Here is a 27,025-nt window from a genome sequence, read left to right on the forward strand (position 1 = left end):
TCAGAACACAAAAGCAAATACAGGAATTATAATTTCCTCCAAAAATTACACCATAATTATAATCACAAAACGTCAAAGATCAACTGATCTGCAAAAAAATATCATCAAACTAAAACATGTAAAAACCTGAACCCACACAAAGGCAACACCATCCATGTTTCAGTTAACATATCTTGCTCAAATGGTTCCTGAAAACCTGTCACAAGGACAGCGACCACCAAGCTCAAGCAACTTATACAAACAAATAGAGAGGCCAATACTGCTAAGAAGCGTGACTAGGAAACAACCAGCCAAGAAGCCAATAAGATGAGGTATCACCAATACTTGAAATTGGATATGGATCTGAATTTCAATAAAAACTATGCTACAATCTCAATTCACCTTCAAAACCTCGGTAGATTCATGTCTCAAATCATGGATGAATAATGATGGCAAGATAACCATCGCTGGGCACACCAGTATCTCTTCAAAACATAATAAACATGACAAAGAGTGATAGTCCAGAGACTAGAAAACAAGAAGCCTGAATGAGGAAAAGAGCAAAATACACCATGAAGTAGAGTGTTGGATCTTCAGAGACAAAAACAACATGTTGTGGAGTGATGGACCAGGAGATAAAGGATGCTATGGCCAAATAAGTAAAAGAATATCCTATAAATCATTTATATCTTATAAATCATGGAATTCATTCATCTATCCATGTTGACTCAGACAATTAACATAGAACAACTCTAAGCTACACAACAAGAAAGAAGGTCCAATGTTGAGCCCAGAAAAATCGAACCACACTAATAGACAACTAATTTAAAACGGTCCAATGTGTTCACCACCGATTACAAGGGCAAATCACCAAGGTACCTAAGGAGATCAATCAATACAAATCAAGATTTCACAATCAACATATAAACGTTTACAACCAATGAGCAAAAAGTAAATCACTGAACCAAACTGATCCCAACCAATGAATAAGTAAAGAGAGAACAAACAACATCACCATATCCCTTCTCTTCCACCTCCGATCTCCGAAAATCCAATAAATAAATATCTCAGGTAACTTTTAATGCTCACTCCATAAGAAACCAAAAGGTCGCTAAAAGAATCAATCAAACACTAAAAAACTCAGACAACTGCAAGGCAAATAGGTCAGGGCAAGAGGCAGATCAAACCATGTTTTGCAACCAGATCTCAATTAATAACCATGTGCACCCGACCCCATTCCATTTGTGTTGGCACTTCGGGTCCAGAAGAGTCACTGTTACAGACACCAAAGATGGAAATACCTACACACCACATACATCAGGCAGAAAGCCAATATAGAGTGTATCATCCATGAAATTGACATCCAAAGATATCAAGGATAACTTACAACCCATTCAACAGAGCTCCATAAATGATACACATGTTTCTCATCTTTTAATGTTCTTGGCACTCTCGTCACCTCATACTGTCTGCATATCTTCCAGAAAGAAAGCATATAGAAACTTACCTGCCAGCCACCCAACAAAATGCTACAAGAAACTCAAATACAGATCAGCTAAAAATATGGTTGCTAGCAACATGATGCAGCCAAAACCCCTAACATAACAACAGCCAACGTATATGCATCTGAGAGATCCATAACACCTCACTATAATTTAGACATACCAAATGGAGCCCACCCAGCAGCCGTATGCCATGGAGCCCATTAAGCAAACTACCAATTCATATATAGCTCCCCCACCTACAGCATCGCCAGGCCGTAAGAGTATCATCATATAATTAACAAAGAGCGCTAGCCAACAAAAAAGGTCCAAAGTTGAATCCAGATAAATCAAACCATACTGTTTGACGACAAACTCGAAACAGCCCCATGCGTGCCACCATCTACAAGGACCGATCACTATGGTACCTTAGGAGAATAATCATTGCAAACTAAGACTTCACAATCACAAATCAAAAAAAACTGATAATAAAAGGTTTTTGAAGCCAAAGATGATAATCAAACTATACAAACACAAATCTCAAAGAAAACAAAATAAACATAGAATAAAGAGGTAACGCCCAGATACCAAAGTAACAAACACAACATAGGTTATCTAAAGAGAGAGAATAACATCGAGTATAATGATGGACAAATATACAACAGCTCCTACAGGAGCATAACTAAAGCAAATCCTGTATAAAAGGAACCACCAATAAAAAAGTAAAGAGTGAATGGACAACACCACCAAATCCACTTTATTTCACACCTCCAACATCTGAAAAACCAAAAAATGCATATCTCAGTGGACTTTTGATCCTCTTTCCATCTCAAACCAAACAGTGACTAAAAGAACATATCAATCAACAAAACACTAAACTCAAAAAACTACAATTCACATGAAAGGTTAAGGCAAGAGGCACAGATCAAACCATCTTTCACTTTGCATCCAGTTCTCAATTAACAACCCAATGTACCCGTCCCCAATCCATATGAGTTGGTGCTGCTGGTCCACCACAGGAGAGTTCACTATTACAGACACCAAAGACAGAGCTACCCTGACACCTCGTAGATCAGGCAGAAAACCAATATAGAATGTATCATCAATGTAATTGACATCCAAAGAGATCAAGGATAACTAACTACCTTTCATCAGAGCTCTATAAATGGTAATGATGTTCCTAGCACTCCCGTCACCTCAAACAGTCCGCATGTTCCAGTCAGAAAGCATAAAGAAACCCAACTGCCAGTCATCAAGAAAAATGCAACAACAAACTGGAATACAAATCAACTAACAATATGGTTGTAACCACCATGATGCAGCCTAAACCCCCAACATAACAGCCAATGTATATACCTTTGAGAGATCCAAAACACTAAACTTAAATTAAACCATACTAAATAGAGCCCAAACAGCAGCCGAATGCAATGGATCCCATTGGGGATAAAAACCGATTGATATATAGCTCCCCCACCTACAGCATCACGAGACACAAGCGTATAATCATATAATTAACAAAGAGCAACTCTAGGCTAGACAACAAGAAAGAAGGTCCAAAGTTGGGCCCAAATAAATCATGGTACCTAAGGAGAACAATCAATATGTGTTCCCCACCCATTACAAGGGCAAATCATCAAGGAACCTAAGGAGAACAATCAATACAAATCAAGATTTCACAATCATCATATAAACATTTACAACCAATGAGCAAAAGCAATAACACTGTACCACATTGATCCAAACCAATAAAAAGTAAAGAGAGAACGGACAACATCACCATATCCCTTCTCTTCCACCTCCGATTGCTGAAATCCAATAAATAAATACCTCACGTACAACTTTTCATGCCCATTCCATCTGAAACCAAAAGGTCGCTGGAAGAATCAATCCAACACTAGACAACTCAGACAACTGCAAGTCAAATAGGTCAAGGCAAAAGGCAGATCAAACAATCGTTTGCAACCAGATCTCAATTAATAACCATGTGCACCCGACCCATTCCATTTGTATTGGCGCTATTAGTACAGAAGACTTACAGTTACTGACCCCAAGGATGGAACTACATACACACCTCATAGATCAGGCAGAAAGCCAATAGAGTGCATCATCCATGAAATTGAAATCCAAAGATATCAAGGATAACTTACGCCCATTCAACAGAGCTCCATAAATGGTACACATGTTTCTGATCTTTGAATGTTCTTGGCACACTCGTCACCTCATACTGTCTGCATATCTTTCAGCAAGAAAGCATATAAAAACTTAACTGCCAGCCACCCAACAAAATGCTACAAGAAACTCAAATACAGATCAGCTAAAAATATGGTTGCTAGCTACATGATGCAGCCAAAACCCCTAACATAACAACAGCCAACGTATATACATCTGAGAGATCCATAACACTTCACTATAATTTAGACATACCAAATGGAGCCCACCCAGCAGCCGTATGCCATGGAGCCCATTAAGCAAACTACCAATTCATATATAGCTCCCCCACCTACAGCATCGCCAGGGCGTAAAGAGTATCATCATATAATTAACAAAGAGCAACTCTAGGCTAGCCAACAAGAAAGGTCCAAAGTTGAATCTAGATAAATAAAACCACACTGCTAGACAACAAACTCGAAACGGTCCCATGTGTGCCATTGTCAGCAAGGACCAATCACCATGGTACCAAAGGAGAATAGTAATTGCAAACTAAGACTTCACAATCACCAAAAAAAAAAAAAAAACAGATTACAAAATGTACTGAAGCCAAAGATGATAATCAAACTATACAAACACAAATCGCAAGGAAAACAAAATAAACATAGAATAAATAGGTAATGCCCAGATACCAAAGTAACAAAAAAAACATAGTGTCAAGAGCTCATTTAAAGAGAGAATAGCATCGAGTATAGTGATGGACCAATATACAACAGCTCCTACGGGAGCTCAACTAAAGAAAATCTTGAATAAAAAAAACCACCAATAACAAAGTAAAGAGTGAATGGACAACAACACCAAATCCCCATTATTCCACATCTCCAATATCTGAAAAAAAAAAAAATGGTACCCAAGGAGAACAATCATTACAAATCAAGATTTCACAATCATCATATAAACATTTACAACCAATGAGCAAAAGCAATAACACTGTACCACATTGATCCAAACCAATAAAAAGTAAAAAGAGATCGGACAACATCCACCTCCGATCGCCGAAACGCAATAAATAAATATCTCAAGTATAACTTTTCATGCCCATTCCAATTGAAACCAAAAGGTCGCTAGAAGAATCAATCCAACAGTAGACAACTCAGACAACAGCAAGTCAAATAGGTCAAGGCAAGAGGCAGATCAAACCATCGTTTGCAACCAGATCTCAATTAAAAACCATGTGCACCTGACCCATTCCATTTGTATTGGTGCTATTAGTCAAGAAGACTCGCTGTTACAGACCCTAAGGATGGAACTACATACACACCTCATAGATCAGGCAGAAAGCCAATAGAGTGCATCATCCATGAAATTAACATCCAAAGATATCAAGGATAACTTACACCCATTCAACAGAGCTCCATAAATGGTACAAATGTTTCTGATATTTGAATGATCTTGGCACTCTCGTCACCTCATACTGTCCGCGTATCTTTCAGCAAGAAAGCATATAGAAACTTAACTGCCAGCCACCCAACAAAATGCTACAGAAAACTCAAATACAGATCAGCTAAAAATATGGTTGCTAGCAACATGATGCAGCCAAAACCCCTAACATAACAACAGCCAATGTATATACATCTGAGAGATCCATAACACTTCACAATAATTTAGATATACCAAACGGAGCCCACCCAGCAGCCGTATGCCATGGAGCCCATTAAGCAAACTACCAATTCATATATAGCTCCCCCACCAACAACATCGCCTGGCCGTAAGAGTTTCATCATATAATTAACAAAGAGCAACTCTAAGCTAGCCAACAAGAAAGGTCCAAAGTTGAATCCAGATAAATCAAACCACACTGCTAGACAACAAACTCGAAACGGCCCCATGTGTGCCACTGTCTGCAAGGACCAATCACCATGGTACCTAAGGAGAATAATCATTGCAAACTAAGACTACAGAATCACGAAAAAAAAACAGATTACAAAATGTACTGAAGCCAAAGATGACAATCAAATTATACAAACACAAATCTCAAGGCAAACAAAATAAACATAGAATAAATAGGTAACGCCCAGATACCAAAGTAACAAGCAAAACATAGTGTCAAGAGCTTAATTAAAGAGAGAGAATAGCATCGAGTATAGTGATGGACCAATATACAACAGCTCCTACAGGGCTCAACTTAAGAAAATCTTGAATAAAAGGAACCACCAATAACAAAGTAAAGAGTGAATGGACAGCACCACCAAATCCACATCTCCAATATCTGAAAAACCAAAAAATGTATATCTCAGTTGACTTTTGATCCTCTTTCCATCTCAAACCAAACGGTGACTAAAAGAACGTATAAATCAAACCAACACAAAACTAAAAAAACAACAATTCACATGAAAGGTCAGGACAAGAGGCACAGATCAAACCATCTTTCACTTTGCATCCAGTTCTCAATTAACAACCCAATGTACCCGTCCCCATTCCATGTGTGTTAGAGCTCCTGGTCCACCACTGGAGAGTTCACTGTTACAAACACCAAAGACGGAGCTACCCAAACACCTCATAGATCAGGCAGAAAACCAATATAGAATATATCATCAATGAAATTGACATCCAAAGAGATCAAGGATAACCTACGACCATTTATCACAGCTCTATAAATGGTAAACGATGTTCCTAGCACTGCTGTCAACTCAAACAATCCGCATGTCCCAGTCAGAAAGCATAGAGAAACCCAACTGCCAATCGTCGAGAAAAATGCAACAACAAACTGAAATACAAATCAACTAACCAAATGGTTGTTACCACCATGATGCAGCCTAAACCCCCAACAAAACAGCCAATCTATATGCATTTGAGAGATCCAAAACGCTAGGCTTAAATTAAACCAAACTAAATAGAGCCCACACACCAGCCGAATGCAATGGATCCCATTCGGAAAAAAACCGAATGATATATAGCTCCGAAACCAACAGCATCGCGGGACACAAGCATATAAACATATAATTAAATAAGAGCAACACTAGGCTAGAAAACAAGAAAGAAGGTCCAAAGTTGGGTCCAAATAAATCAAACCACACTGCTAGACAACAAACTCGAAATAGTCCAATGTGCTCCTCACCGATTACAAGGGCAAATCATCATGGTACCTAAGGAGAACAATTAATACAAATTAAGATTTCACAATCAACAGATAAACATTTACAACCAATGAGCAAAAGCCACAACACTGTACCAAACTGATCCCGTCCAATAAAAAGCAAAGAGAGAACAGACAACATCATCATATCCCTTCTCTTCAACCTCCAATCGCAGAAAATCCAATAAATAAATATCTTAGGTATAAATTTTCATGCCATTCCATCTGAAACCAAAAGGCCGCTGGAAGAATCAATCCAACACCAGACAACTGCAAATCAAATAGGTCAAGGCAAGAGGCAGATCAAACCATCTTTTGCAACCAGAACTCAATTAATAACCATGTGAACCCGACCCCATTTCATTTGAGTTGGGGTTATTGGTCCAGAATACTCACTGTTACAGACCCCAAGGATGGAACTACCTACACACCTCATAGATCAGGAAGAAAGCCAATAGAGTGCATTATACATGAAAATGACATCCAAAGATATCAAGTATAACTTATGCTCATTCAACAGAGCTCCATAAATGGTACACATGTTTCTGATATTTGAATGTTCTTGGCACTCTCGTCACCTCATACTGTCCGCATATCTTCCAGAAAGAAAGCCTATAGAAACTTAACTGCCAACCACCCAATAAAATGCTACAGGAAACTCAAATACAGATCAGCTATAAATATGGTTGCTAGCAACATGATGCAGCCAAAACCCCTAACATAACAACAGCCAACGTATATACATCTGAGAGATCCATAACACTTCACTATAATTTAGACATACCAAATGGAGCCCACCCAGCAGCCGAATATCATGGAGCCCTTTAAGGAGACCATCAATTCATATATAGCTCCCCCACCTACAGCATCGCCAAGCCGAAAGAGTATCATCATATAATTAACTAAGAGCAACTCTAGGCTAACCAAAAAGAAAGGTCCAAAGTTGAATCCAGATAAATCAAACCACACTGCTAGACAACAAACTCGAAACGGCCCCATGCAAGGACAATCACCATTGTACCTAAGGAGAATAATCATTGCAAACTCAGACTTCACAATCACAAACACATAATAGTTTAAAGAGCTTATTTAGAGAGAGAGAATAGCATCGAGTATAGTGATGGATCAATATACAACAGCTCCTACAGGAGCTCATCTAAAGAAAATCCTGAAAAAAAGGAACCACCAATAAAAACGTAAAGAGTTAATGGACAACACCACCAAATCCCCTTATTCCACACCTCCAATATCTGAAAAACAAAAAAATGCATATCTCAGATGACTTTTTATCCTCTTTCCATCTCAAACCAAACAGTGACTAAAAGAACGTATCAATCAAACCAACACTAAACTCAAAAAACTACAATTCACATGAAAGATTAAGGCAAGAGGCACAGATTAAACCATCTTTCAGTTTGCATCCAGTTCTCAATTAACAACCCAATGTACCCGTCCCCAATCCATATGAGTTGGTGCTGCTGGTCCACCACAGGAGAGTTCACTATTACAGACACCAAAGACGGAGCTACCCTGACACCTCGTAGATCAGGCAGAAAACAAATATAGAATGTATCATCAATGAAATTGACATCCAAAGAGATCAAGGATAACTTACGACCTTTCATCAGAGCTCTATAAATGGAAAATGATGTTCCTAGCACTCCCGTCACCTCAAACAGTCCGCATGTAACAGTCCGCATGTTCCAGTCAGAAGGCATAAAGAAACCCAACTGCCAGTCATCAAGAAAAATGCAACAACAAACTGGAATACAAATCAACTAACAATATGGTTGCAACCACCATGATGCAGCCTAAACCCCCAACATAACAGCCAATGTATATACCTTTGAGAGATCCATAACACTAAACTATAATTAAACCATACTAAATAAAACCCACACAGCAGTCGTATGCAATGGATCCCATTGGCCAAACCGATCAACAAATAGCTCCTCCACCTACAGCATCGCGGAACACAAGCGTGTAATCATATAATTAACAAAGAGCAACTCTAGGCTAGACAACAAGAAAGAAGGTCCATAGTTGGGTCCAAATAAATCAAACCACACTGCTAGATTACAAACTCGAAACAGTCTAATGTGTTCCCCACCGATTACAAGGGCAAATCATCATGGTACCTATGCAGGACAATCAATACAAATAAAGATTTCACAATCAGCATATAAACATTTACAACCAGTGAGAAAAAACGATATCACTGTACCAAACTGATCCCGACCAATAAAAAAGCAAAGAGAGAACGGACAACATCACCATATCCCTTCCTTTCCACCTCTGATCTCTGAAAATCCAATAAATAAATATCTCAGGTAACTTTTCATGCTCATTCCATCCGAAACCAAAAGGTAGCTGGAAGAATCAATACAACACTAGACAACTCAGACAACTGCAAGTCGAATAGGACAAGGCAAGAGGCAGATCAAACCATCTCTTGAAACCAGATCTCAATTAAAAACCATGTGCACCCGACCCATTCCAGTTGTGTATCATACAAGAAATTGACATTCGAAGAAAGCAAGCATAACTTACACCCATTCAACAAAGCTCCATAAATGGTACACATGTTTCTGATCTTTGAATGTTCTTGGCACTCTCGTCACCTCATACTGTCCACATATTTTCAAGCAAGAAAGCAAAGAGAAACCTAACTGCCAGTCGCCCAACAAAATGCTACAGCAAACTCAAATACTGATCAGCTAAAAATATGGTTGCTAGCAACATGATGCAGCCAAAACCCCTAACATAACAACAGCATACGTATATACATTTGAGAGATCCATAACACTTCACTATAATATAAAATGACCAAATGGAGCCCACCCAACAGCCATATGCCATGGAGCCCGTTAAGCAAACAACCAATAGATATATAGCTCGCCCACCTAAAGCATCGCCAGGCCGCAAAAGTATCATCATATAATTAGAAAAGATCAACTTTAGGCTAGCCAACAAGAGAGGTCCAAAGTTGAATCCAGATAAATCAAACAACACTGCTAGAATACAAACTCGAAACTGCCCCATGTGTGCCACTGTCTGAAAGGACCAATCACCATAGTACCTAAGGAGAAGAATCATTGCAAACTAAGACTTCACAATCAAAAATCGAAAAGAAAAGATAACAAACTATGCTGAAGACAAAGATGACAATCAAACTATGCAAACACAAATCTCAAGGAAAACCAAATAAACAAAGAATAAAGAGGTAACGCCCAAATAGCAAACTAACAAACACAACATATTGTCAAGTGGTTAATTAAAGTGAAAGAATAGCATCGAGTATTGTGATAGACGAACATACAACAGCTCCTATCGGAGCTCCACTAAAGAAAATCCTAAATAAAAGGAACCACCAATAAAACAGTAAAGAGTGAATGGACAACACCACCAAATCCCATCTATTCCACACCTCAAATATATGAAAAAACAAAAAATGCATATCTCAATTGACTTTAGATCCACTTTCTATCTCAAACCAAACGGTCACTTAAAGAACATATAAATCAAACCAACACTAAACTCGAAAAACTACAATTCACATGAAAGGTCAGGACAAGAGGCAAAGATCAAACCATCTTTCACATTGCATCCAGTTCTCAATTAACAACCCAATGTACCCGTCCCCAATCCATATGAGTTGGTGCTGCTGGTCCACCACAGGAGAGTTCACTATTACAGACACCAAAGACGGAGCTACCCTGACACCTCGTAGATCAGGCAGTAAACAAATATAGAATGTATCATCAATGAAATTGACATCCAAAGATATCGAAGATAACTTACGACCATTCACCAGAGCTCTATAATGGTAAACGATGTTCCTAGCACTCCCGTCACCTCAAACAGTCCGCATGTAACAGTCCGCATGTTCCAGTCAGAAAGCATAAACAAACCCAACAGCCAGTCATCAAGAAAAATGCAACAACAACCTGGAATACAAATCAACTAACAATATGGTTGTAACCACCATGATGCAGCCTAAACCCCCAACATAACAGCCAATGTATATACCTTTGATAATTAAACCATACTAAATAGAACCCACACAGCAGTCGTATGCAATGGATAACATTGGCCAAACAACCGATCAACATATAGCTCCTCCACCTACAGCATCGCGGGACACAAGCGTATAATCATATAATTAACAAAGAGCAACTCTAGGCTAGACAACAAGAAAGAAGGTCCATAGTTGGGTCCAAATAAATCAAACCACACTGCTAGACAACAATCTCGAAACAGTCTAATGTGTTCCCCACCGATTACAAGGGCAAATCATCATGGTACCTATGCAGGACAATCAATACAAATTAAGATTTCACAATCAACATATAAACATTTACAACCAGTGAGAAAAAACGATATCACTGTACCAAACTGATCCCGACCAATAAAAAAGCAAAGAGAGAACGGACAACATCACCATATCCCTTCCTTTCCACCTCTGATCTCTGAAAATCCAATAAATAAATATCTCAGGTAACTTTTCATGCTCATTCCATCTGAAACCAAAAGGTAGCTGGAAGAATCAATACAACACTACACAACTCAAACAACTGCAAGTCGAATAGGACAAGGCAAGAGGCAGATCAAACCATCTCCTGAAACCAGATCTCAATTAAAAACCATGTGCACCCGACCCATTCCAGTTGTGTATCATACAAGAAATTGACATTCGAAGAAAGCAAGCATAACTTACACCCATTCAACAAAGCTCCATAAATGGTACACATGTTTCTGATCTTTGAATGTTCTTGGCACTCTCGTCACCTCATACTGTCCACATATTTTCAAGCAAGAAAGCAAAGAGAAACCTAACTGCCAGTCGCCCAACAAAATGCTACAGCAAACTCAAATACTGATCAGCTAAAAATATGGTTGCTAGCAACATGATGCAGCCAAAACCCCTAACATAACAACAGCATACGTATATACATTTGAGAGATCCATAACACTTCACTATAATATAAAATGACCAAATGGAGCCCACCCAGCAGCCATATGCCATGGAGCCCGTTAAGCAAACAACCAATACATATATAGCCCGCCCACCTAAAGCATCGCAAGGCTGCAAGAGTATCATCATATAATTAGAAAAGATCAACTTAAGGCTTGCCAACAAGAGAGGTCCAAAGTTGAATCCAGATAAATCAAACAACACTGCCAGAATACAAACTCGAAACTGCCCCATGTATGCCACTGTCTGAAAGGACCAATCACCATAGTACCTAAGGAGAAGAATCATTGCAAACTAAGACTTCACAATCAAAAATCGAAAAGAAAAGATAAACTATGCGGAAGACAAAAATGACAATCAAACTATGCAAACACAAATCTCAAGGAAAACCAAATAAACAAAGAATAAAGAGGTATCGCCCAAATAGCAAACTAACAAACACAACATATTGTCAAGTGGTTAATTAAAGTCAGAGGATAGCATCGAGTATTGCGATAGACCAACATACAACAGCTCCTATCGCAGCTCCACTAAAGAAAATCCTAAATAAAAGGAACCACCAATAAAACAGAAAAGAGTGAATGGACAACACCACCAAATCCCATCTATTCCACACCTCAAATATATGAAAAAAAAAAAAATGCATATTTCAATTGACTTTAGATCCTCTTTCTATCTCAAACCAAACGGTCACTTAAATAACATATAAATCAAACCAACACTAAACTCGAAAAACTACAATTCACATGAAAGGTCAGGACAAGAGGCACATATCAAACCATCTTTCACTTTGCATCCAGTTCTCAATTAACAACCCCATGTACCCGTCCCCAATCCATATGAGTTGGTGCTGCTGGTCCACCACAGGAGAGTTCACTATTACAGACACCAAAGACGGAGCTACCCTGACACCTCGTAGATCAGGCAGAAAACAAATATAGAATGTATCATCAATGAAATTGACATCCAAAGAGATCAAGGATAACTTACGACCTTTCATCAGAGCTCTATAAATGGAAAATGATGTTCCTAGCACTCCCGTCACCTCAAACAGTCCGCATGTAACAGTCCGCATGTTCCAGTCAGAAAGCATAAAGAAACCCAACTGCCAGTCATCAAGAAAAACGCAACAACAAACTGGAATACAAATCAACTAACAATATGGTTGTAACCACCATGATGCAGTCAAAACCCCCAACATAACAGACAATGTATATACCTTTGAGAGATCCATAACACTAAACTATAATTCAACCATACTAAATAGAGCCCACACAGCAGTCGTATGCAATGGATCCCATTGGCCAAACAACCGATCAACATATAGCTCCTCCACCTACAGCATCGCGGGACACAAGCATATAATCATATAATTAACAAAGAGCAACTCTAGGCTAGACAACAAGAAAGAAGGTCCATAGTTGGGTCCAAATAAATCAAACCACACTGCTAGACAACAATCTCGAAACAGTCTAATGTGTTCCCCACCGATTACAAGGGCAAATCATCATGGTACCTATGCAGGACAATCAATACAAATTAAGATTTCACAATCAACATATAAACATTTACAACCAGTGAGAAAAAACGATATCACTGTACCAAACTGATCCCGACCAATAAAAAAGCAAAGAGAGAACGGACAACATCACCATATCCCTTCCTTTCCACCTCTGATCTCTGAAAATCCAATAAATAAATATCTCAGGTAACTTTTCATGCTCATTCCATCTGAAACCAAAAGGTAGCTGGAAGAATCAATACAACACTACACAACTCAAACAACTGCAAGTCGAATAGGACAAGGCAAGAGGCAGATCAAACCATCTCCTGAAACCAGATCTCAATTAAAAACCATGTGCACCCGACCCATTCCAGTTGTGTATCATACAAGAAATTGACATTCGAAGAAAGCAAGCATAACTTACACCCATTCAACAAAGCTCCATAAATGGTACACATGTTTCTGATCTTTGAATGTTCTTGGCACTCTCGTCACCTCATACTGTCCACATATTTTCAAGCAAGAAAGCAAAGAGAAACCTAACTGCCAGTCGCCCAACAAAATGCTACAGCAAACTCAAATACTGATCAGCTAAAAATATGGTTGCTAGCAACATGATGCAGCCAAAACCCCTAACATAACAACAGCATACGTATATACATTTGAGAGATCCATAACACTTCACTATAATATAAAATGACCAAATGGAGCCCACCCAGCAGCCATATGCCATGGAGCCCGTTAAGCAAACAACCAATACATATATAGCCCGCCCACCTAAAGCATCGCAAGGCTGCAAGAGTATCATCATATAATTAGAAAAGATCAACTTAAGGCTTGCCAACAAGAGAGGTCCAAAGTTGAATCCAGATAAATCAAACAACACTGCCAGAATACAAACTCGAAACTGCCCCATGTATGCCACTGTCTGAAAGGACCAATCACCATAGTACCTAAGGAGAAGAATCATTGCAAACTAAGACTTCACAATCAAAAATCGAAAAGAAAAGATAAACTATGCGGAAGACAAAAATGACAATCAAACTATGCAAACACAAATCTCAAGGAAAACCAAATAAACAAAGAATAAAGAGGTATCGCCCAAATAGCAAACTAACAAACACAACATATTGTCAAGTGGTTAATTAAAGTCAGAGGATAGCATCGAGTATTGCGATAGACCAACATACAACAGCTCCTATCGCAGCTCCACTAAAGAAAATCCTAAATAAAAGGAACCACCAATAAAACAGAAAAGAGTGAATGGACAACACCACCAAATCCCATCTATTCCACACCTCAAATATATGGAAAAAAAAAAAATGCATATTTCAATTGACTTTAGATCCTCTTTCTATCTCAAACCAAACGGTCACTTAAATAACATATAAATCAAACCAACACTAAACTCGAAAAACTACAATTCACATGAAAGGTCAGGACAAGAGGCACATATCAAACCATCTTTCACTTTGCATCCAGTTCTCAATTAACAACCCCATGTACCCGTCCCCAATCCATATGAGTTGGTGCTGCTGGTCCACCACAGGAGAGTTCACTATTACAGACACCAAAGACGGAGCTACCCTGACACCTCGTAGATCAGGCAGAAAACAAATATAGAATGTATCATCAATGAAATTGACATCCAAAGAGATCAAGGATAACTTACGACCTTTCATCAGAGCTCTATAAATGGAAAATGATGTTCCTAGCACTCCCGTCACCTCAAACAGTCCGCATGTAACAGTCCGCATGTTCCAGTCAGAAAGCATAAAGAAACCCAACTGCCAGTCATCAAGAAAAACGCAACAACAAACTGGAATACAAATCAACTAACAATATGGTTGTAACCACCATGATGCAGTCAAAACCCCCAACATAACAGACAATGTATATACCTTTGAGAGATCCATAACACTAAACTATAATTCAACCATACTAAATAGAGCCCACACAGCAGTCGTATGCAATGGATCCCATTGGCCAAACAACCGATCAACATATAGCTCCTCCACCTACAGCATCGCGGGACACAAGCATATAATCATATAATTAACAAAGAGCAACTCTAGGCTAGACAACAAGAAAGAAGGTCCATAGTTGGGTCCAAATAAATCAAACCACACTGCTAGACAACAATCTCGAAACAGTCTAATGTGTTCCCCACCGATTACAAGGGCAAATCATCATGGTACCTATGCAGGACAATCAATACAAATTAAGATTTCACAATCAACATATAAACATTTACAACCAGTGAGAAAAAACGATATCACTGTACCAAACTGATCCCGACCAATAAAAAAGCAAAGAGAGAACGGACAACATCACCATATCCCTTCCTTTCCACCTCTGATCTCTGAAAATCCAATAAATAAATATCTCAGGTAACTTTTCATGCTCATTCCATCTGAAACCAAAAGGTAGCTGGAAGAATCAATACAACACTACACAACTCAAACAACTGCAAGTCGAATAGGACAAGGCAAGAGGCAGATCAAACCATCTCCTGAAACCAGATCTCAATTAAAAACCATGTGCACCCGACCCATTCCAGTTGTGTATCATACAAGAAATTGACATTCGAAGAAATCAAGCATAACTTACACCCATTCAACAAAGCTCCATAAATGGTACACATGTTTCTGATCTTTGAATGTTCTTGGCACTCTCGTCACCTCATACTGTCCACATATTTTCCAGCAAGAAAGCATAGAGAAACCTAACTGCCAGTCGCCCAAAAAAATGCTACAGGAAACTCAAATACTGATCAGCTAAAAATATGGTTGCTAGCAACATGATGCAGCCAAAACCCCTAACATAACAACAGCATACGTATATACATTTGAGAGATCCATAACACTTCACTATAATATAAAATGACCAAATGGAGCCCACCCAACAGCCATATGCCATGGAGCCCGTTAAGCAAACAACCAATAGATATATAGCTCGCCCACCTAAAGCATCGCCAGGCCGCAAAAGTATCATCATATAATTAGAAAAGATCAACTTTAGGCTAGCCAACAAGAGAGGTCCAAAGTTGAATCCAGATAAATCAAACAACACTGCTAGAATACAAACTCGAAACTGCCCCATGTGTGCCACTGTCTGAAAGGACCAATCACCATAGTACCTAAGGAGAAGAATCATTGCAAACTAAGACTTCACAATCAAAAATCGAAAAGAAAAGATAACAAACTATGCTGAAGACAAAGATGACAATCAAACTATGCAAACACAAATCTCAAGGAAAACCAAATAAACAAAGAATAAAGAGGTAACGCCCAAATAGCAAACTAACAAACACAACATATTGTCAAGTGGTTAATTAAAGTGAGAGAATACAATCGAGTATTGTGATAGACCAACATACAACAGCTCCTATTGGAGCTCCACTAAAGAAAATCCTAAATAAAAGGAACCACCAATAAAACAGTAAAGAGGGAATGGACAACACCACCAAATCCCATCTATTCCACACCTCAAATATATGAAAAAACAAAAAATGCATATCTCAATTGACTTTAGATCCACTTTCTATCTCAAACCAAACGGTCACTTAAAGAACATATAAATCAAACCAACACTAAACTCGAAAAACTACAATTCACATGAAAGGTCAGGACAAGAGGCAAAGATCAAACCATCTTTCACTTTGCATCCAGTTCTCAATTAACAACCCAATGTACCCGTCCCCAATCCATATGAGTTGGTGCTGCTGGTCCACCACAGGAGAGTTCACTATTACAGACACCAAAGACGGAGCTACCCTGACACCTCGTAGATCAAGCAGAAAATCAATATAGAATGTATCATCAATGAAATTGACATCCAAAGATATCGAGGATAACTTACGACCATTCACCAAAGCTCTATAAATGGTAAACGATGTTCCTGGCACTCTCGTAACCTCAAACAATGTGCATGTTCCAGTCAGAAAGCAAATAGAAACCAACTGCCAGTCATCTCGTAAAATGCAACAATAAACTGAAATACAAATCAACCAACAATATGGTTGCTTAACCACCACGATGCAGCAAAACCCCCAACATAACAGCCAATGTTTATACCTTTGAGAGATGCAAAACACTAAACTACAGTTAAACCATACTAAATGGAGCCCACACAGCAGTCGTATGCAATGGATCCTATTGGGCAAACAACCGATTGATGTATAGCTCCCCCACCTAAAGCATCGCGGGACACAGACGTATAATCATATAATTAACAAAGAGCAACTCTATGCTAGACAACAAGAAAGAAGGTCCAAAGTTGGGTCCAAATAAATCAAACCACATTGCTTGACAACAAACTCGAAACAGTCTAATGTTTTCCCCACTGATTACAAAAGCAAATCATCGTGTAACGAAAATAATCAATACAAATCAAGATTTCACTACCAACATATGAACATTTACAACCAATGAGCAAAAGCTATAACACTGTTCCAAACTGATCCCGACGAAATAAAAAGTAAAGAGAGAATGAACAACATCACCATATCCCTTCTCTTCCACCTCCAATGTCTAAAAAACCATTGAATAAATATCTCAAGAATAACTTCTCATGCCCATTGCAACTGAAACCAAAAGGTCGCTAGAAGAAACAATCCAACGCTAGACAACTCAGACAACTGCAAGTCAAATAGGTCAGGGCAAGAGGCAGATCAAACCATCTTATGCAACCAGATCTCAAATAATAACCATATGCACCAGACCCCATTCCATTTGTGTTGGTGCTTCTGGTTCCATTTGTGTTGGTGCTTCTGGTCCAAAAGACTCACTATTAAAAACCCCAAAGATGGAACAACCTACACACCTCATACATCAGGCAGAAAGCCAATAGAGTGCATCATCTATGAAACTGAAATCCAAACATATCAAGGATAAGTTATGCCCATTCAACAAAGCTCCATAATGGTACACATGCGTCTGATATTTGAATGTTCTTGGCACTCTCGTCACCTCATACAGTCCACATATCTTCCAGCAAGAAGTATATAGAAACCTAACTGCAAACCACCCAACAAAATGCTACAAGAAACTCAAATACATATCAGCTAAAAATTTTGTTGCTAGCAACATGATGCAGCGAAAACCCCTAACATAACAACAGCCAACGTATATACATATGAGAGATCCATAAAACATCACTATAATTTAGACATACCAAATGGAGCCCACCCAGCAGCCGTATGCCATGGAGCCCATTAAGCAAAGCACCAATTGATATATAGCTCCCCCACCTACAGCATCACCAAGCTGCAAGACTATCATCATCTAATTATCAAAGAGCAACTCTAGGCTAGCCAACAAGAAAGGTCTAAAGTTGAATCTAGATAAATCAAACCACACTGCCAAACAACAAACTCGAAACGGGCCCATGTGTGCCACCGTCTGTAAGGACCAATCACCATGTTACCTAAGGAGAATAATCATTACAAACTAACTGCCAGCCACCCAGCAAAATGCTCATCAGCTAAAAATATAGTTGCTCGCAACATGATGCAGCCAAAACCCCTAACATAACAACAGCCGACATATATACATTTGACAGATCCACAACAGTTCACTATAATTTAGACATACCAAATCGGGCCCACCCAGCAGCCGTATGCCATGGAGCCCATTAAGCAAACCACCGATTCATATATAGCTTCCCCACCTACAGCATCGCCAGGCCGCAAGAGTATCATCATAAAATTAACAACGAGCAACTCTAGGCTAGCCAACAAGAAAGGTCCAAAGTTGAATCCAGATAAATCAAACCACACTGCAAGATAACAAACTCGAATCGGCCACATGTGTACCACCGTGTGCAAGGACCAATCACCATGGTACCTAAAGAGAATAATCATTGCAAACTAAGACTTCACAATCACAAATAAATAAAAAAAGGTTACAAAATGTGCTTAAGCCAAAGATGATAATCAAACTATGCAAACACAAATCTCAAGGAAAACAAAATAAACATAGAATAAAGAGGTAACGCCCAGATACCAAAGTAACAAACACAACATATTGTCAAGAGCTTATTTAGAGAGAGAGAATAACATCGAGTATAGTGACGGACCAATATACCACAGCTCCTATAGAAGCCCAACTAAAGAAAATCCTGAATAAAAGGAACCACCAATAAAAAAGTAAAGAGTGAATGGACAACACCACCAAATCCTCTCTGAAAAACCCAAAAATGCATATCTCAGTTGACTTTTGCCCCTCTTTCCTTCTCAAACCAAACAGTGACTAAAAGAATGTATAAATCAAACCAACACTAAACTCAAAAAACTATAATTCACATGAAAGGTCAGGACAAGAGGCACAAATCAAACCATGTTTCAGTTAGCAACCAGTTCTCAATTAACAACCCAATGTTCCCGTCACCAATCAATCTGAGTTGATGCTCCTGGTCCACCTCAGGAGAGTGCACTGTTGGAGACACAAAAGACAGAGCTACCCCAACAACTCGTAGATCAGGCAGAAAACCAATATCCAATGTATCATCAATGAAATTGACATCCAAAGAGATCAAGGACAACTAACGACAATTCATTAGAGCTCTATAAATGGTAAACGATGTTCCTGGCACTCCCGTCACCTCAAACAGTCCGCATGTTATACTCAAAAAGCACATAGAAACTCATCTGCCAATCATCCAGCAAAATGCAACAAGAAACGGAAAAACAAATAAACTATCAATATGGTTGCTACCATCATGATGCAGCCCAAACCTCCAACATAACAGCCCTTGTATATTCCTTTGAGAGATCCAAACCACTAAACTATAATTAAACCATACTAAATAGAGCACAGAGCAAATGTATGCAAAGTATCCCATTGGGCAAACTACCGATCAATATATAGCTTCCCCACCTACAGCTTAGCGGGACACAAGCATATAATCATATATACTTAACAAAGAGTAACTCTAGGCTAGACAACAAGAAAGAAGGTCCAAAGTTGGGTCCAAAAAAATCAAACCACATGGCCAGACAACAAACTCGAAACAGTCCAACGTGTTCCCCACCAATTACAAGGGCAAATCATCATTGTACCTAAGGAGAACAATCAACACAAATCAAGATTTCACAATCAATAAATAAACATTTACCACCAATGAGCAAAAGCTATAACACTGTACCAAACTGATCCCATCCCAACTGATCTCGACAAACAAACAAGTAAAGAGAGAACGGACCACATCAACATATCCTTTCTCTTCCACCTCCGATCTCTGAAAATAAAAAAAATAAATATCTTAGGTAACTTTTCATGGTCATTTCATCTGAAACCAAAAGGTCGCTGGATGAATCAATCCAACACTAGACAACTCAAACAACCGCAAGTAAAATTGGTAATGGTAAGAGGCAGATCAAAAAATCTTTTGCAACCAGATCTCAATTAATAACCATGTGCACCCCAGCCCATTCCATTTGTGTTAACGCGTCTGGTCCAGAAGAGTCACTATTACAAACCCCAAGAATGGAACTACCAACACACCTCATACACGACATTGACATCCAATGAAATCAAGCATAACCTACGCCCATTCAACAAAGCTCCATAAATGGTACACATGTTTTTGATATTTGAATGTTTTTAGCACTCTCGTCACCTCATACATTCCACATATCATCCAGCAAGAAAGCAGATAGAACTGCCAACCACCCAACAAAATGCTGCAGAAACTCAATTACAGATCACCAAAAACTACGGTTGCTAGCAACAAGATGCAGCCAAAACCCCTAACATAACAACAGCCAAGGTATATACATCTGAGAGATCAATAACACTTCACTATAATTTAGACATACCAAAGGGAGCCCACCCAGCAGCCGTATGCCAAGGAGCCAGTTAAGCAAACAACCAATAGATATATAGCTCCCCCACCTACAGCATCGCCAGGCCGCAAGAGTATCATCATATATATAAAAAAGAGCGACTCTAGGCTAGCCAACAAGAAAGGTCCAAAGATGAATCCAGATAAATCAAACCACACTGCTAGACAACAACCTCGAAACTGCCCCATGTGTGCCACCGTCTGCAAGGACCAATCACCATGGTACCTAATAAGGAGAAGAATCATCGCAAACAAGACTTCACAATCACAAATCAAAAAAAAACAGATAACAAAATGTGCCGAAGAAAAAGATGATAATCAAACTATACAAACATAAATCTCAAGGAAAACAAAATAAACAAAGAATAAAGAGGTAACGCCCAGATACCAAAGTAACAAACACAACATATTGTCAAGAGCTTAAATCAAGAGAGAGAATAGTATTGAGTATAGTGATGGACCAATATAAAACAGCTCCTACCGGAGCTCAACTAAAGAAAATCCTGAATAAAAGGAACCACCAATAAAAAAGTAATGAGTGAATGGACAACACCATCAAATCCGCTTTATTCCACACCTTTAATATCTGAAAAACCAAAAAATGCATATCTAAGTGTACTTTAGATCCTCTTTCCATTTCAAACCAAACGGTGACTAAAAGAAAATAAAAATCAAACCAACACTAAACTCAAAAAACTAAAGGTCAGAACAAGAAGCATAGATCAAACCATCTTTCACTTTGAAACAACTCTCAATTAACAACCCAATGTACCCGTCCCCATTCCAGGAGTGTTGGCGCTCCTGGTCCACCACTAGAGAGTTCACTGTTACAGACGCCAAAGACGGAGCAACTCTGGCACCTTGTAGATCACGCAAAAAACCAATATAGAATGTATCATCAACGAAATTGACATCCAAAGATATCGAGGATAACTTACGGTCATTCATCAGAGCTCTATAAATGGTAAGCGATGTTCCCAGCACTCGTATAAATCAAAATCAACACTAAACTCAAAAAACTACAATTCACATGAAAGGTCAAGAGAAGAGGCACAAGTCAAACCATCTTTCACTTTGCAACCAGTTCTTAATAAACAACCCATTGTACCCCGTCCCCATTCCATGTGTGTTGGCACTCCCGGTCCACCATTGGAGAGTTCACTGTTACAGACACCAAAGTGGGGAGCTACTCTGACACTTCGTAGATCAGGCAGAAATCAATATAGAATGTATCATCAATGAAAACGACATCCAAAGAGATCAAGGATAACTTACGAATATTCATCAAAGTTGTATAAAAGGTAAACGATGTTCCTAGCACTCCCGTCACCTCAGACAATACGCATGTTCCAGTCAAAAAGCATATAGAAACCCAACAGCCAGTCATCCAGCAAAATGCAACCAGAAACTGAAATAAAAATCAACTAACAATATGGTTGCTACCACCATGATGCAGCCTAAACTTCCAACATAACAGCCAATGTATATACCTTTGAGAGATCCATAACACTAAACTATAATTAAACCATATAATATAAAGCCCACACAGCAGCCGTATGCAATGGATACCATTGGGCAAACAACCGATTGATATATAGCTCCCCCGCCTACAGCATCTTGAGACACAAGCGTATAATCATATAATTAACAAAGAGCAACTCTAGGCTAGACAACAAGAAAGAAGGTCCAAAGTTGGGTCCAAATAAATCAAACCACACTGCTAGACAACAAACTCGAAACAGTCCAATGTGTTCCCCACTGATTACAAATCATCCCGGTACCTAAGGAGAACAATCAATACAATTCAAGATTTCACAATCAACCTATAAACATTTACAACCAATGAGCAAAAACTATATCACTGTACCAAACTAATCCCGAACAACAAAAAAGTAAAGAGCAAACAGACAACATCACCATATCCCTTCTCTTCCACCTCCGATCTCTGAAAATCCAACAAATTAATATCTCAGTTAACTTTTCATGCTCATACCATCTGAAACCAAAAGGTCACTGGAAGAATCAATCCAACACTAGACAACTCAGACAACTGCAAGTCAAATAGGGCAGGGCAAGAGGCAGATCAAACCGTCTTTTGCAACCACATCTCAATTAATAACCATGTGCACCCGACCCCATTCCATTTATGTTGGCGCTTCTTGTCCAGAAGAGTCACTGTCACAAACCCCAAGGATGGAACTACCTACACAACTCATAGATAAGGCAGAAAGCTAATAGAGAGTGTATCAGTCATGAAATTGACATCGAAAGAAATCAAGCATAACTTACGCTCATTCAACAGAGCTCCATAAAAGGTATACATGTTTCATATATTTGAATGTTCTTGGCACTCTCATCACCTCATGCTCTTCACATATCTTACTGCAAGAAAGCATATAGAAACTTAAGTGCCAGGCACCCAATAAAATGCTATAGGAAAATCCTATAAATATCTCAGGTAACTGTTCATGCTCATTCCATCTGAAAGCAAAAGATCGCTGGAAGAATCAATCCAACACTAGAAAAGCTACATAAATGGTACACATGTTTCTGATATTTAAATGTTCTTGGCACTCTCATCACCTCATACTGTCCAGTTATCTTCTGAAAAGAAAACATATAAAAACCTAACAGCCAGCCACCCAATAAAATGCTACAGAAAACTCAAATATAGATCAGCTAAAAATATGGTTGCTAGCAACATGATGCAGCCAAAACCCCTAACATAACAACAGCCAACGTATATACATCTGAGAGATCCATAACACTACACTATAATTTAGACATACCAAATGGAGCCCACCCAGCATCCGTATGCCATGGAGCCCATTAAGCATACCATCAAATGATAAATAGCTCCCCCACCTATAGCATCGCCAGGCTACAAGAGCAACTCTAGGTTACCCAACAAGAAAGGTCCAAAGTTGAATCTAGATAAATCAAACCACACTGTTAAATAACAAACTCGAAACGGCTCCATGTGTACCGCGCCGTTTGCAAGGACCAATCACCATGGTACCTAAGGAGAATAATCAATGCAAACTAAGAATTCACATTCACAAATAAAAAAAAAACATATAACAAAATGTACTGAAGCCAAAGATGATAATCAAACTATACAAACACAAATCTCAAGGAAAACAAAATAAACATAGAATAAAGAGGTAAAGCCCAGATACCAAAGTAACAAAAACAACATATTGCAAAGAGCTTATTTAAAGAGAGAGAATAGCATCGAGTATAATGATGGACCAATATACAACAGCTCCTATAGGTGCTCAACTAAACAAAATCTTGAATAAAAGGAACCGCCAATAAAAAATTAAAGAGTGAAAGAACAAAACCACCAAATCCCCTTTATTCCACACCTCCAATATCTGAAAAACCAAAAAATGCATATCTCAGTTATCTTTTTATCCTCTTTATATCTCAGACCAAACGGTGACTAAAAGAATGTATAAATCAATCCAACACTAAACTCAAAAAACTACAATTCACATGAAAGGTCAGGACACGGGGCACAGATCAAACCATCTTTCACTTTGCAACCAGTTCTCAATTAACAAATTAATGTACCCGTCCACATTCCTTGTGTGTTGGCGCTCCTGGTCCACCAATGGAGAGTTCACTGTAACATACACCAAACACGCAGCTACCAAGACACCTTGTAGATCAGACAGATAACCAATATAGAATGTATCATCAATGAAATTGACATCCAAAGAGATCACGAATAACTTACGACCCTTCATCATAGCACTATAAATGCTAAACGATGTTCCCGGCGCTCCCATCACCTCAAACTGTTCGCTTGTTCCAGTCAGAAAGCATAGAGAAAACCAACCGCCAGTCATCTAGCAAAATGAAACAAGAAACTGAAATACAAATCAACTAACAACATGGTTGCTACCACCATGCTGCAGCCTAAACCCCTAACATAACAGCCAATGCATACCCTTTGAGAAATCCAAGGCACTAAACTATAATTAAACCTTACTAAATTGAGCCGACACAGCAGCCGTATGCAAGGGATCCCATTGGGCATACAACTGATTGATATATAGCTCCCCCACCTACAGCATCGAGGGACACAAGCATATAATGATATAATTAACTAAGAGCAACTCTAGGCTAGACAAGAAGAAAGAAGTTCAAAAGTTGAGAAAGAAGTTCAAAAGTTGGGTGCAAATAAAATAAACCACACTGCTAGACAACAAACTCGAAACAGTCCAATGTGTTTATCATGCTATCTAAGGGGAACAATCAATACAAATCAAGATTTCACAATCAACATATAAACATTTACAACCAATGAGCAAAAATTATAACATTGAACCAAACTGATCCCGACCCATAAAAAAGTCAAGAGAGAACGGACAACATCACCATATCCCTTCTCTTCCACCTCTGATCTCTGAAAATCCAATAAATAAATATCTCAGGTAACTTTTCATGCTCATTCCATCTGAAACCAAAAGGTCGCTGGAAGAATCAATCCAACACTAGACAACTCAGACAACTTCAAGTCAAATAGGTAAAGGCAAGATACAGATCGAACCATCTTTTGCAACCGGATCTCAATTAATAACCACGTGCACCAAACCCCAATCCATTTGTGTTGGCGCTTCTGGTCCAGAAGAGTCACTGTTAGAGACCCCAAGGATGGAACTACCTACACACCTCATAAGATCAGGCAGAAAGCCAATAGAGAGTGTATCATCGATAAAATTGATATTCAAAGATATCAAGGATAACTTGTGCCCATTCAACAGAGCTCCATAAATGGTACACATGTTTCTGACATTTGAATGGTCTTGGCACTCTCGACACGTCATATTGTCCACATATCTTCCAGCAAGAAAGCATATAGAAACCTAACCACCAGCCACCCAACAAAAATGCTACAGGAAACTCAAATACAAATCAACAAAAATTATGGTTGCTAGCAACATGATGCAGCCAAATCCCCTAACATAACAACAACCAATGTATATACATCAGCGAGATCCATAACACTTCACTATAATTTAGACATACCAAATGGAGCCCACCCAGCAGCCGTATGCCATGGAGCCCATTAAGCAAACCACCAATTGATATATAGCTCCCCCACCTACAGCAACGCCAGACCGTAATAGTATCATCATATAATTATAAAAGAGCAACTCTAGGCTGGCCAACAAGAAAGGTCCAAAGTTGAATCCAGATAAATCAAACCACACTGCAAAATAAAAAACTCGAAACGGCTCCATGTGTGCCACCTCCAGCAAGGACCAATCACCATGGTACCAAAGGAAAATAATCATTACAAACTAAGACTTCACAGTCTCACCCAAAACAGTCTGCATGTTCCCGTCAGAAAGCATATAGAAACCCAACTGCCAGTCATCCAGCAAAATGCAACAAGAAACTGAAATACAAATCAACTAACAATAAGGTTGCTACCACCATGATGCAGCCTAAACCCCTAACATAACAGCGAATGTATATACCTTTGAGAGATCCAAAACACTAAACTATAATTAAACCATACTAAATAGAGCCCACACAGCTATCGTATGCAATGGATCCCATTGGGCAAACAACCGATTGGTATATAGCTCCCCTACCTACAGCATCGCGGGACACAAGTGTATAATCATATAATTAACAAAGAGCAACTCTATGCTAGACAACAAGAAAGAAGGTCCGAAGTTGGGTCCAAATAAATCAAACTACACTGCTAGACACCAAACTCGAAAGAATCCAATGTGTTCCCCACCAATTACAAGGGCAAATCATCATGGTACGTAAGGAGAACAATCGATACAAATCAAGATTTCACAATCAACATATAACCATTTACAACTAATGAGCAAAAACTATATCACTATACCAAACTGAACCTAACCAAATAAAAAAGAAAAGAGCGAACAGACAACATCACCATATCTCTTCTCCACCCCCCCCCCCCCCCC

General features: G+C 38.9%; 1 long non-coding RNA gene across 1 annotated transcript; it reads right to left on the bottom strand.

The window, feature by feature from the left end:
- On the bottom strand, positions 1–27,025 carry LOC110008053 (uncharacterized). Its single transcript, XR_016056015.1, has 2 exons — positions 21,242–27,025; positions 1–21,118 (listed from the first exon to the last, which is right to left on the bottom strand). It is a non-coding gene; the product is annotated as an uncharacterized LOC110008053 (long non-coding RNA).

The sequence above is a fragment of the Amborella trichopoda genome, chromosome 5 (assembly GCF_054954075.1).
Source record: "Amborella trichopoda isolate Santa Cruz 75 chromosome 5, AtrichopodaSantaCruz75HAP2 v2.0, whole genome shotgun sequence".
Classification (NCBI taxonomy): domain Eukaryota; kingdom Viridiplantae; phylum Streptophyta; class Magnoliopsida; order Amborellales; family Amborellaceae; genus Amborella; species Amborella trichopoda.